The sequence below is a fragment of the Thamnophis sirtalis genome, unplaced genomic scaffold (genome assembly GCF_051295495.1).
Source record: "Thamnophis sirtalis isolate CommonGarterSnake01/CBP01778 unplaced genomic scaffold, rThaSir2_p1.2 scaffold_3, whole genome shotgun sequence".
Taxonomy (NCBI): Eukaryota; Metazoa; Chordata; class Lepidosauria; order Squamata; family Natricidae; genus Thamnophis; species Thamnophis sirtalis.
The window spans coordinates 12,539,252-12,552,763 of NW_028261383.1; the positions used below are offsets into that span (position 1 = coordinate 12,539,252).

The 13,512-nt window shown below is 48.3% G+C and overlaps 2 protein-coding genes across 3 annotated transcripts in view; one reads left to right on the plus strand and one right to left on the minus strand.

Annotated features, from left to right (window-relative positions):
* The window catches only part of LOC106552957 (major histocompatibility complex class I-related protein 1-like), a 554,120-nt gene that overhangs the window by 322,034 nt on the left and 218,574 nt on the right, over nt 1-13,512 (minus strand). The gene's annotated exons all lie outside the window — the stretch shown is intronic.
* Nucleotides 1-13,512, plus strand: part of LOC106541424 (major histocompatibility complex class I-related protein 1-like) — a 201,545-nt gene that overhangs the window by 33,450 nt on the left and 154,583 nt on the right. The window lies entirely within an intron of this gene.

Consider the following 13,512-nt stretch of genomic DNA (forward strand, 5'->3'; position numbering starts at 1 on the left):
GCATCTGAGCCTCAGCCTCAGTCAAGCTGTAAGCAGGCAAGAGTTATTTACATTTATTGGCCTTCAGGATCAGTGCAGGATGTTAGCCTAACGTTACCTCTCTGCTATTTGGCACAAGGGCTTCCTCAAGAGAATCTTGGAGCAGAGCACGACTAAAAGCTTTTTAAAAAAATAAGTTTTTGTATCTGGGGACACCTCTTGCTTATTTGGTTTGCTATTGGCTGCGAAGGATGGTCAACTCTCCAGAGAGGGAGAGCAGGGAGAAAAGAAATCCCTACAGTCTTCATAATTGTAAGGGAGAAAAGTGAAGCCCATCGTGACTCCTCTGCAGAGGCAGAGCTGTAGCTGAGCCCGTAAACAAAACCTGGTTACGTGATTTGAAATTCTTCTGAAATTTCTCTGGGAGGGGCAAATGTAGTGACTTTCCAAGATGCCATGATGAAAAGAAGCTTGCAACAGTGGCTAATTAATGCCCAAGTACTTGACAAACCTAAAATAGCTCCCTTATGAGTTAGAGGTATTTAATGCCTCCATTAAGTCTTATGATTAAATTAATATGAAACACAGAAATCAAAACAAGGCTAACTTCCCACACAAACTCTGAAGGCCCAATGTAAATATTTCCCCACTTTTTTGGGGGGGGATTAGTGTCACTAGATAATTTGAGACTCTGGACTTCTGGTTCCTATGTTCCCACAGAGCAAAGCAAGTCATATCCCATCACTCCAAAATATGGTTTGCCAGAGAGAATAAAGGGTTGAGTGCAAAGGGACCCCGTATTTCTGCCTGTAAGAATAACAGAATTGGAAGGGACCTTTGGAGATCTTCTATTCCAACCCCCTGCTCAGGTAGGAAACCGGGTACGATTTCGGACAAATAGTTGTCCAATCTCTTCTGAAAAACATCCAGTGTTTAGAGCACCCAAAAGAGCCCTAAAGCACCCCTGTAGGAAATTGAAACCCATTCCTCTCCTAGGAAAGTGAAATATTCTGGGAAATATTGAAAAGGCAGAATATTATATTTCCTGGATAAGAAATGGAGAAACATGTTTTTGGGCAGGAAACAGACTCCCTCTTAATAGCTCCCACCTGTGTCAATGAGCCCTTAAAGCCTGAGCTAGTCTACTCTATATAACAAAGGTAGGATTAGCCTTCTACAGAAACCCACCACATGGCATCTGGGAACTCAATGAAGCTTGGGACTCAAAAGATACACAACCCACAGTTAGCTCAGACACCCCCACCCTGTTCCTGGGAGTCTGACAACCAATCAGAATACATTTCTTACACAGGAACAGGAAACAGAGAGGTGGGGCCCAACAGAATATAAAAACCCCAGAAACTCTCAACAAGCCCTTTCCCCCCCTCTTTTTCTTCTTCATCAAATATCTGGAAACATGTGATCCCCCTTTTCTGTTCAGGAGCTCAAGCCATGTGATCCTGTCCACCATTAAGCCATCTTTCCAAGCAGCCTCCATGTTTCCAGTGTCTTTTCCCCCACTTGGAACTGAACCTAGGACATTTCTTCCAACACCCCAAAGGAGCCCCTTTCCATTTCCTTTCCCCAAATAGGAGCTTTGCTTTTGGGTAGTGCTTTGTGTGCTGCAGCATCTCTTGATTTCCTGGTTCCCATCCTGCCAAGTCCTCTCTTGGTTTTACGGAAAGGTTGTGGGGGGGGGGGGGAGTCCCAGAGCTTTCCAGATGTGTTGGATAACAACTTTCACCCTCTTACCATTTAGGGACACTGGCTGGGGATAGAACCATTGAAGCTCTTGCAGATGTGAAAGAGGGACACTATTAAGACACCTCAGCCGGAGGGGTTACTAATTATCACTCTACTGTACAATCTGTGGGAGCCAGGTGTGTGCTAAGCGTGGGAAAATCCACCGCTCCTTTCCCACGGGGCGGGGCACTCGGTGCCCTTTTCGCACCATCTTCGGGACTTGCGCGCCCAGAGAGACTCGCCCCGCCCCCCGCCCCAACTCTGCCAAGAGGGGAGACCAAGAAAAGGCCCCCTTATCCCAGCCCCAATTCCCGCAGCCTCTGCGGTCGCCTGAAATCCATCGGGGCTGCCTGGTCTGGAAGTCCTGGCTGCGCTCAACGGCTCTGTGCCGAGGAAAGGGGCGGGGCCGAATCTTTCTGGCCCTGCCTCCCTAGAGAAGCGTACAGCCAGCACGTTCTACGTCGCGCGGAACCGCCCCCTCCACCGCCTCCAGAATTAGCAGCAGAGAACAAACGGAGCATGCGCGAGGAAACATTGCCGCTGGGACCTTCCAGGTGTTCTTTTTTAATTTAGAAGAATGCCAGGGATGCGCGCGGGTAACCGTTGATTGTGACGTCATCCGGCGAAAGGCGCCAATGGCTCCCTCCGAGCTGAGGGAAACTGTACTTTTACCTCAGTGGGGCTACAGTCTCTTCCTAAAGCTGCTAAGGCGGCGGCGCGGAAAAGTAGCTTTCCTCTTCTCTTATTTAGACCTGACAGATAGCAATAGCACTTAGATTTATATCACAGCGCTTTACATCCCTCTCTGACCGGTTTGAAGAGTCGGCCTATTTCCCTCAACGATTTTGAACAATTAAATCAGTAGAACAACTTGTCTCCGGAATTTGTGAATGCTCCAAAACTGCAAGTTTTTAAGAAGAGTTTGTCTGAAGTGGTGTAGAGTTTCCTGCCTACGCAGGGGGTTGGACTGGAAGGCCTCCAACTCATTCTCTTCTAATCTGGGCCCTCATCAGATGTCCCTCAAAGGAGTCCCATAAAGGTGCCTCAGCCGAGAAGACAGTGTAGATGTTGCAAGTTGCTGTTGAAATAGCTCCAGTTTAAGATGTGATGACGACTAAATCCCAACTTCCTTATGTTGTTAGAAGTTAAAAGACACTGATGTGCCAGCAAGCCTCAGAGTAAGCATACAAAGAAAACCTTGATTTGTATTTGATGCTTGGCCTAAAATTGAGAATTAAAGAAACGGAATCTTCTCAAGGAAAAATTTGGAGGAGTCCAGTCCTCTCTCATCTGTGTGGAATGGTCTCATATGTCTAGTTCTCCAGATATTATCGTATTTTTCAGAGTATAAGACACACTTCTCTCCCCCCCCTCCAAATGGGTGGAAATGTCTGTGCATCTTATAGAGCGAATATGGCCCTGTTTTTGACCTCCCAAACCCTCCGTGTGTCCCATTTTCAGCCTCCTGGGCCCCCAGAAGCACTGCTGGGCAAAGATGGCAGAGTGCTTCTGGCGTCCAGAGAGGCTGAAAACAGGATGTGCGGAGGCAAAAAACTTTTTAAAATTTTTTTTCTCTAAACCTAGGTGTGTCGTGGTGCAGTGTGTGTTTATAGTCCGAAAAATATTTTTCTTTCTTTGGAGAATTTATTAAACATAACCTGGCTCTTTTTCAGATTTATTTTTAAGCAAAATGGTTCTTAATTTAATTAAAAAGAAAATAACAACTCTCGAGGGGTGGACTAGATGAACCACTAGGTATTTTTCTGCCATTAGTTTTCTATGTCTATGCTTAAGGTTGCATAGTGGCTGAATTGAATTTACATGACCATGACCAGAACTTTTGATACCAATCGTCATAAGATTCCTTATTGAGCATCATTGTGGGAACTGTCAGTGAATGAAAGGTTGGTAAATGAGGACTAAGTAACTGAGTGAATTAGGACTGAGTAAATGAGGCTGAATGACTCACTTTCATCTTAAAGCATCCCACAGAATTTTGTGACCCGTCAAAACCGCGGTCCACTAAAGCGCGCCCGATCAAAGCGCGTACGTGACGTCATCAGCAGTGCGACAAATAAAATTAAAAATCAATTAAATTAAAATTAAATTAAAGCAAGCCGATTCACATAAAGGTTAGGGTTAGGTTAAGGGTTAGGGTTAGGTTTAGGGTTACGTTAAGCGTTAGGGTTAGGTTAAGGGTTAGCGTTAGGTTAAGGGTTAGGGTTAGGTTTAGGGTTAGGTTTGGGGGGGTTAGGGTAAGGTTTTCGCGTTAATTTTAAATTTACCGCTCACAGCGTGCCGTTTTCGTCGCGCTGTGATGACGTCACGTACGCGCTTTCGTCGAGCGCGCTTTAGTCTACCGCGGATTTGTGGTGGAACCCAGAATTATGGTTGTGGGGAAAATTATGTTGGATATGTGTGCCATCTTGGTTTTTTTGTAAAAAATAACCATTCAACCTTCAAATAATAAAACTGGCTGTGGAATTGGAATCGGCCGGGCACAGGAACCAACGCTGTCTGTAGCCTTGGTGCGCTGCTCGCTTGCCTGCCGGCTTCCCCAACCAGCCAGCACAGTAAGGCTGGTACATGCAAGCAAGTAGCGCACCAGGGCCACAGATGGCATTGGTTCCTGCACCTGGCCGATTCTGATTCCACAACCAGCCTTACTCTTTGAAGGCTGCATGAAGTCTTCAACTGAGCGAGGAAGCACTGCATGGCCAGGCCCATCACACCTGTGTCCAGCCCGCAGGAGTTCGCTATGGTGGGGCAGGAATGAGACCATGTCCCACAGAGCCCACTGCCGGTTGGTCAGGAAAGACAAGAAGAACGACAAGGCTTTGCGCCAGCTGGCAAAAACCAGGCCAAGCGGGGCTGGCTGGCTGGCAAGCTGATTGGGCAGGCAGCAATCATGGCTGCATAGGTGGCTGCTGCCACCAGCAGCTTTAATTAGATTAGATTAGATTAGATTACTTTATTTGTATGCCGCCCTTTTCCCTGGGGGGACCCAGGGCGGCTCACAATATAAGGGAAGGGGAAAAACAGACAAGTTACAAACATGAAAACAATACACCGTTAAAAAAGCACAACAGTCATACCATTCGAGTGGGGTTAAAGTCTTTAGCCCCAGGCCTGTCGGAACAGCCAGGTTTTAAGGGCTATGCGGAAGGTCTGGAGGGTGGTGAGGGTACGAATCTCCACAGGGAGTTCGTTCCAGAGGGTCAGAGCAGCCACCGAGAAGGCTCTCCTCCGGGTAGTTGCCAGTCGACATTGGCCGGCTGATGGAATTCGGAGGAGGCCTAATCTATGGGATCTTATCGGTCTAGTGGAGGTAATTGGCAGTAGGTGGTCTCTCAAGTACCCAGATCCTATACCATGAAGGGCTTTGTAGGTGACAAGTAGCACCTTGAAGCGCATCCAGAGATCAACAGGCAGCCAGTGCAGCTCGCGGAGGATAGGCCAGTTCAAAAATAGCATAACATTGTATATTGTGGTTCCAGAACTCAGCATGAAAATGGAATATGGTGACTTCTGGATGGTCCCACAAATGGCAGAAATAGAATAAAGGAATAACAGCATTGGAAGGGACCTTGGAGGTCTTGTAGTCCAACCCTCTGCCTAGGCAGGAAACCCTATACCATTCCAGACAAGTGACTCTCCAGTCTCTTGTTAAATGCTTCCAGTGATGGATCATCCACAACTTCTGAAGGAAAGCCATCCCACAGATTAATTCTTCTCCCTGTCAGGAAATTTCTCCTCAGTTCTATGTTGCTTCTCTCCTTGATTAGTTTGGATTAGGATTAGGATTTAGGATTAGGATTTATTTCATTTATATGCCGCCCTTTTCCCCAAAGGGGACTCAGGGCGGCTCACAACTCAGTCAAGGGAAAGGAGGTACAAACAGGGGATAAAAAAGACAAACAAACAATACACAATTTAAAACACACAACAACCATACCATTCGAGAAGTGGGGGGGGCAGAAGTTCTTTAGCCCCAGGCCTGGCAGAATAGCCAGGTTTTAAGGGCTTTGTGGAAGGCCTGGAGGGTGGTGAGGGTTCGAATCTTCACGGGGAGTTCGTTCCAGAGGGTTGGAGCAGCCACAGAGAAGGCTCTCCTCCAGGTAGTCGCCAGTCGGCCGGCGGATGGAATTCGGAGGAGGCCTAATCTGTGGGATCTGATCGGTCTATTGGAGGTAATTGGCAGCAGGCGGTCTCTCAAGTACCCAGGTCCAATACCATGAAGGGCTTTATAAGTGACGACTAGCGCCTTGAACCGTATCCGAAGACCAATAGGCAGCCAGTGCAGCTCGCGGAGGATAGGTGTTACGTGGGTGAAACGAGGAGCACCCATGATCGCTCGTGCGGCTGCATTCTGGACAAGCTGAAGTCGCCGAATGCTCTTCAAGGGCAGCTCCATGTAGAGCACGTTGCAGTACTCCAGCCTAGAGGTCACAAGGGCACGAGTGACTGTTGTGAGAGCCTCCCGGTTCAGGTAGGGACGCAACTGGTGCACCAGGCGAACCTGGGCAAATGCCCCCCTGGTCACAGCTGACAAATGATGTTCGAAAGTCAGCTGTGGGTCCAGGAGGACTCCCAAGTTGCGGACCCTGTCTGAGGGGCATACCATTTGACCCCCCAGCCTGAGAGATGGAACACTTGGCCAATTAGAGGGAGGGAAGCACACCAGCCACTCGGTCTTATCTGGATTGAGTACAAGCTTGTTAACCCCCATCCAGTCTCTAACAGCCTCAAGGCCGTGGCTCATCACGTCCATCGCTTCATTGAGTTGGCACAGGGCGGACAGATACAGCTGTGTATCGTCCGCATACTGATGGTATTTTATCCCGTGCCGTCGAATGATCTCGCCCAGCGGTTTCATGTAGGTATTGAAAAGAAGGGGGGACAGGACCGAACCCTGCGGCACCCCATACGTTAGGGGCCTAGGGGTCGATCTCTGTCCTCCGACTAATACCGACTGCGACCTGTCCGAGAGGTAAGAGGAGAACCACCGTAAAACAGTGCCTCCCACCCCCACCTCCCGCAGTCGTCGCAGAAGGATACCATGGTCGATGGTATCGAAAGCCGCAGAGAGGCTTCCCAACTGAAGCTTGAATTCGCCACGCTGGGGGAGAAATGAGAGGCCCTGCTGTCCTGCAGAGCCTGCCCTGCTTGAGTGGGAAGGAGGAGGAAAAAAAAGGTTGCTCAGTTGCCTCCCCCCCCCCACACTCCCTGCTGTCAGCAGCTTCAGTGCCCCAACTAAACCAGGGATCACAAGTTTGCGCTCTCATACAGACACACACTCTCTCTCACACACAAACACAGTTGGTGAGCCCCCCCCCAGTCTCTGCCTTGCTCTTGCTGTGGCGGCAATTGCAGTGCTTCAGTGCCTGAGTGGTGGGGAGTTTCAGATAAGCCAGGGCGGGGCGTGAGGGGGCAGCCCTGCACCACGCCACCTTGCTTCGTACTCAGGCTGTTCAATTTCAATTTTTTAAAGAACTTTTTCTGTAGGTATTGCCTGCTTTGTGGGAGTGGCTTAACAGTCATGTGACCAGGTGGGAGTGGCTTGGCAGTCATGTGACTGGGTGGGCATGGCCAACTTGTAAAATGTGGTGAAACTCACTTAACAATGCTCTTGCTTAGCAACCAAAATGTTGGCTCAGAAACTCTGGCATTTGAAGCACGCAAGTCTTAAAGCTGTCAAGTTACAAGACCCATGCACTCCTAACCTTATCGGGGGAAAAAACCCAGGGGTGTTCAAACTTGACAGCTTTAAGACTTGTGGACTTCAACTCCCAGAATTCCTCCTCCAGTCATGTTGGCTCAGGAACTGTGGCATTGAAGCACGCAAGCCTTAAAGCTGTCAAGTTACAAGACCCTAGCACTCCTAACCAATGTTCCCTCTAATTTTTTTCCAGTGTGAGCAGAAAAGTATAGTGTTTGAGCGGCACATTTTCATGCCTGTGATACAGCATGGGTTGCACAGGTAAACCCACCAGTGGCTGGCCAGGTTAGGTGGTCTTAATAGAATGGACCTTATAGATTCATTTTAGTTTGGCTTTTACTCCAGTGCCCTGGAGTCCCAAAGTTGACTTTTAACTTCCTCATATTACAAATAGGGCTGAACAGTGTGGCAAGACTCTGTAAAGGAGGGGCACAGGAAGCCAGACGTGGGGGGAGAGATAGAACAGAGAAGTTGCAGAAAACTGTTGGTATGAATATCTGCTTTTGTATTTTTCCAAGATGTACTTCCCTGTTCTGAACAGGGGTTTTTACGTTTTGTATGAATACGCCTCTTTAAAACGCCCTCTGATTGACGAAGTTTGATTAAAGGTATAAAATCACTGCCCTGAGCATAGCCAGGCCAGTTCAGATGTTGGTGTGTGAACACGCTGAACTCGATGCATCCAATAAACCTGTTTCTCTTCCTTCGTGGTCTCAAGTCCTGATCTTTCGTAAGTAGATTACAAACCACAATCTGCTGCAACACCTGAGCACCTGAATTTTTTTCACAGATGTTCCACTGAGGAGTATGAAGGAGAGAATAAAGATGAAAGAACGGGGAGACCGTGATTTTTTTATGCACTCTTCAAAGCAGTGGTGATGACCTTTAAACAGATAAAGCAATAGCTATGGGAGTAGACCAAATCCAAAGGTCATTATGGGCCAGTGTTTTTATCTGAGCCAGTCAAAATGACATACATGAATATACAACCACTCGCATTCTCCGGAATTTGTCAGTATGTTTTTTTTAGTATCTTCTTTCCTTGATGAAGAATTCTGAAGAACTCGAAAGCTTGAACGTAGCTGTGGTGGAATTTTGTTTCCTCCTGAGAGATGGGGAGTGACGTACGGTAACCCACCCACCCCTGCATGGTTAAAAAATATTTGAAAAACAAAAACCCAAGAGTGTTGTGCCTTCTGTCTCCTCTTTACACCGATCTGTTTAAATCGCCTTCAGTATTGGGGGGATGGGGTGGCATAGAAAGTATTCCCGTTTCAACCACACTTTGTGGCAAAGACACGCGTTAGTTGCGCTCTTCCCTGGCTCCTGTGTGCAAAGAGGCCAGCCTCAAAACGACTCTGAAAGCGGCAAGTGGTGAAGGGCAGCCACTTCCCTCTTCCAAAAGTCCCTCCCCCCTCTCCGGGAAAGTGGCTTTTTGTCGGTTGCCTTGCGAAACGCCGGAGGTTGCTTCAGTAGAAAGGAAAGCAAATTCAGAGCTATGGCCGGCAAAGACTTTCCCCTGACCGCCCCCCCTCAGCTCCGATTTCCTGATAGATCGAATTATTTCAGCAACACTACAGCACCTCGCCTCCCCTTGTACATCACCTCCCCTCGGTTCTCTAGCAAGCCTCATCCTTTGTTTTTGGCTTTAGGAATAATAATGTTCCAAAGGCTTTTTTTAATAATTTGGTTTAAAAAAAAAAAGATTCTGCAAGAGCGAATCTCGGTCGCACGGCTGCGATTGTTATTCCTCCAAATAATGGTCACCGCTGGTTGTACGAGTCAGCCTCCTAACTTCAGTCCAAGTAGAGGCGAAGTGGATTGTGGACCTTTCAGCTTCTCTCTTTGCATTGCTAGACGGCGGTGCATGGACGGGGGGGGGGAGACCCCATCTTTGCTCTCTTCCCATCTTTCCTTCTTTTAATTTGTCTTTCCTCTTCCCCGTTTTCTTTAACTGCTCCTTCTTGGATGCGCAGATAATTGCGCAGAGAAGAAAAAGCTTTCTTTTGGGGAATGGATCACATCAGAACGCGTCTCGTGTGAAAAATGGCCCTACCGTCAAACTGGAAGTCAAGGAGAGGAGTCGTTTTGAGGCTGGCCTCTTTGCACACAGAGGCCAGGAAAGAGCGCAACTAACGCGTGTCCTTGCCACAAAGTGCCATTGAAACGGCAATACTTTCAATGCCACCCCTCCCCCCCAATATTGAAGGAGATTTAAACAGATGGATGTAAAGAGGAGACAGAAGGAGATAAAGCGAAAGTACAGTTAGAGAATCAACATCCTCCCACCCCCCACCCCCATGCCTCCCTCATTAAAACCCCTGGGGGGATACAACTCTTCTCCCGATCCCCCGTAGGAACTTGATCTCTAGGTCATCGCAAAAAATCCACGGCGGAGGAGGGAGGGAGGTGAGGAGGGGCTGCATTCTTCTTTCCCTCTCCCCCGTCTCTGTCTCTCTGTCTCTCAAAGCCGCAGCACCGGGCAGCAAATCCAGCGCCTGCAAAGGACCTCCTCCCCAGCTTCCGCAGCCTGTGGCAGTAGAAATCACTGCGCGGGAGTTGAAAAGTCCTGCGCAGTGTTTTCTTGCCATGTGCGCGGCCGCGCAAGTGCGCACCTTAGAGGAAACAGTGGGTCAGACCACTTCCTACTGAGGCTTGACTTTCAGAGACCAATCCCCCGCTGTAGGGAGGAGGAACCGATTAGGCGGTTCCACCCCAGGCGTCTTATGGATCCTCAGGGTTTCCAGACGGCGCTTGGCGTTATGCCTGATACTCTCGCCCACAGTCCGGTGGAGACCTTAGTTGCTACTTGGAACTCGGTAGTGTCTGAGGCTCTCCACCGGATTGCGCCTTTACGGCCAATCCGCGGCAGTGGATCCAGGAGGGCCCCTTGGTTCACCGAGGACCTCCGGGAGATGAAGCGCCAAAAGAGACGCCTAGAGTGCCGCTGGAGGGCCAGTAAATCCGAGTCAGATCGAGCACTTTTGAAAACCTGCATCGGAGCATATCTATCGGCAATACGGACAGCTAAGAACCATCACATTGCCGCTCTGATAGCGTCCGCTGAGTCACGCCCTGCCGCCTTGCTTAGGGTGACCCGCTCCCTCCTAAATACGAGGGTTGCGGATAACCCCTTACAAGATAGAGCAGAGGAATATGTCCAGTTCCTCACGGACAAAGTTGCTCGGCTTCGGATGGACCTGGACTCCAATTGCGCAGAGCCAGCCAGGGTACCGGGGGAAGGTCTTGAACAACATCTCTGGACTGACTTTCAACCTGTTGCTCCTGATGAAGTGGACAAGGCCATCGGAGCGGTGAGTACTGCCATTTGTGTACTGGACTCGTGTCCCTCCTGGCTGGTCGCGAACAGCAAGGAGGTGACGCGGAGCTGGATCCAGGCGATGGTGAGCGCTTCTCTTCGGGAGGGCTTCTTCCCACTGGCACTGAAGATAGCGGTGGTGAGACTCCTCCTGAAGAAGCCATCGTTGGACCCAGCTAGTTTGAACAACTACCGGCCAGTCTCCAACCTCCCTTTCATTGGGAAAGTTGTTGAGAAAGTGGTAGCCTCTCAATTCCGACGGTCCTTGGAGGAAGCTGATTATCTGGACACCTTTCAGTTGGGATTCAGGCCTGGCTACAGCATGGAAACCGCTTTGGTCGCACTGACCGATGATCTCTGGAGAGCCAGGGATGGAGGTCGCTCCTCCATCCTAGTGCTCCTTTACCTCTCAGCAGCCTTCGATACCATCGACCATGGTATCCTTCTGCGACGGTTACGAGAGGTGGGAGTGGGCGGCACCGTTCTTCGGTTGTTCTCCTCCTACCTCTCGGAAAGGTCGCAGTCAGTATTAGTTGGGGGAGAGAGGTCGACCCCTAGGCCCCTGAAATATGGGGTTCCTCAGGGTTCGGTCCTATCCCCCCTTCTGTTCAATATCTACATGAAGCCACTGGGTGAGATCATTCGACGGCACGGGATAAAATACCATCAATATGCGGACGATACTCAGTTGTATCTGTCCGCCATGTGCCAACTCAGTGAAGCGGTTGACATGATGTCCCAGTGCCTGGAGGCTGTCAGGGTCTGGATGGGAGTTAACAAGCTTGTACTCAATCCAGACAAGACCGAGTGGCTGGTGTGTTTCCCTCCCAAGAATTTGGCCAGTATTCCATCACTCAGGCTGGGGGGGGGGGGGTGAAAATGTACGCCCCTCAGACAGGGCACGCAACTTGGGAGTCCTCCTGGACCCACAGCTGACCTTAGAACATCACCTGTCGGCTGTGACCAGGGGGGCATTTGCCCAGGTTCGCCTGGTGCACCAGTTGTGCCCCTACCTGAACCGGGAGGCTCCAAATTCTGTTGCAGGAAATACAACTTGAGCAACAGAGTTGTCAATGCCTGGAATCACTACCTGACCCCAAACACCCTATAATTTTAACCTTACACCATCTACTGTTGACCTCACCCCATTCCTAAGAAGGGGCATGCATAAGTGCACCAGCGTGCCTAACATCCCTGTCTGACTATCCCCATTTATTTGTACCTATTTCCTGTGTTCTTATTCATGTTTATTCTTATTCTTGTTATCTTGTACATGAGTGACAAAATAAACAAAATAAATGAAATAAACGAAATAAACAAAATAAATTAATTAAACAAAATAAACAAAATAAATAAAATAATAAATAAAATAAATAAAATAAATAAAATAAATAAAATAAATAAAATAAATAAAATAAATAAAATAAATAAAATAAATAAAATAAATAAAATAAATAAAATAAAATAAATAAATAAAATAAATAAAATAAATAAAATAAATAAAATAAATAAAATAAATAAAATAAATAAAATAAATAAAATAAATAAAATAAATAAAATAAATAAAATAAATAAAATAAATAAATAAAATAATAAATAAAATAAATAAAATATAAATAAAATAAATACCATAAATAAATAAAATACACAATCATTGAAGCAGCTTGCCTTCAAACGTTTGTAAGAAGAGATTTTGGACGACCATTTGTCTGAAATTGTACTGGCTGAGCAGTGGGTTGGCCTAGAAGACCTCCAAATCCCTTCCAACTCTGTAATTCTGTTTCTCTGCCCTGCTTTCTCTGCCCTGCACAGCACAGAGGGAGGGGGCAGAGGCCCAGAACTGGGGGTTTTCTTCAACTCTCTAACACAGCCCCTCCCTCAAAGATCTGGCTCGCCCCTCCACAGCCATGTCCCAAGAAGCTGTTCAAATCTACAGTTGCAATTCTCAGGAGCTCTGGAGATGAACACCTGAGGTTTTTCCCCATCTGTTGGCTCTTTAATGGGTGCTTAGAAGCTTCACTTGATGATTCACCCTCTGAGGTTGCTGAACCCTCAACAGTTGCTGGGGGAAAGAAAGGAGGCAGCCCAAGACATCAAGTGCTTGAAGCAAAGGACACAAGGACACCTTGTTTTGCATTTGTTCTGCATAAGATAAAGGTAAAGATTCCCATATGTGCTAGTCCAGTGATGGCGAACCTTTTTTGGCTCATGTGCCATAAGGGGGGGAGCACAGGGGGGTCATGCATGGGCGTGCAGCACCCATAATGCAAAGTGCAACACTATGCACTATACACAAAGTCCAATATGCATGCGCGCATAAGAGGCACTCCCCCTTTCTTTTGCATGCTTTTTTCCACCTTCCCCAGGTTCCAGAGGCTTTTCGTCTGGGGAGGGCGAAAACATACTCTCCTCCCACCCCCGGGGGCCCTCTGGAGGATTCAGGGACCTTCAGGAGGCTTCCCTGAAGCCTCCGGAGGGCTTAAACCAACCCTACGAGCAAACTAGAAGTCCATTCTTGAACTTCCGGTTTGGCCATAGGGCCATTTTTTTGCACTCCGGAGGCTTCAGGGAAGCTCTTGACGCCTCTGGAGGTCCCTGGGGGGGGGCTCTTTTCACCCTCCCCAAGCTCCTATAAAGCCTCTGGAGCCTGGGGAGGATGAAAAGTGGCTTTAAAAGAGGATGAACTCAGCTGGCCAGCCCGCATGCATGCTGGCTAGCTGACAGGGCAATGCCTCGCGTGCCCTGACAAATG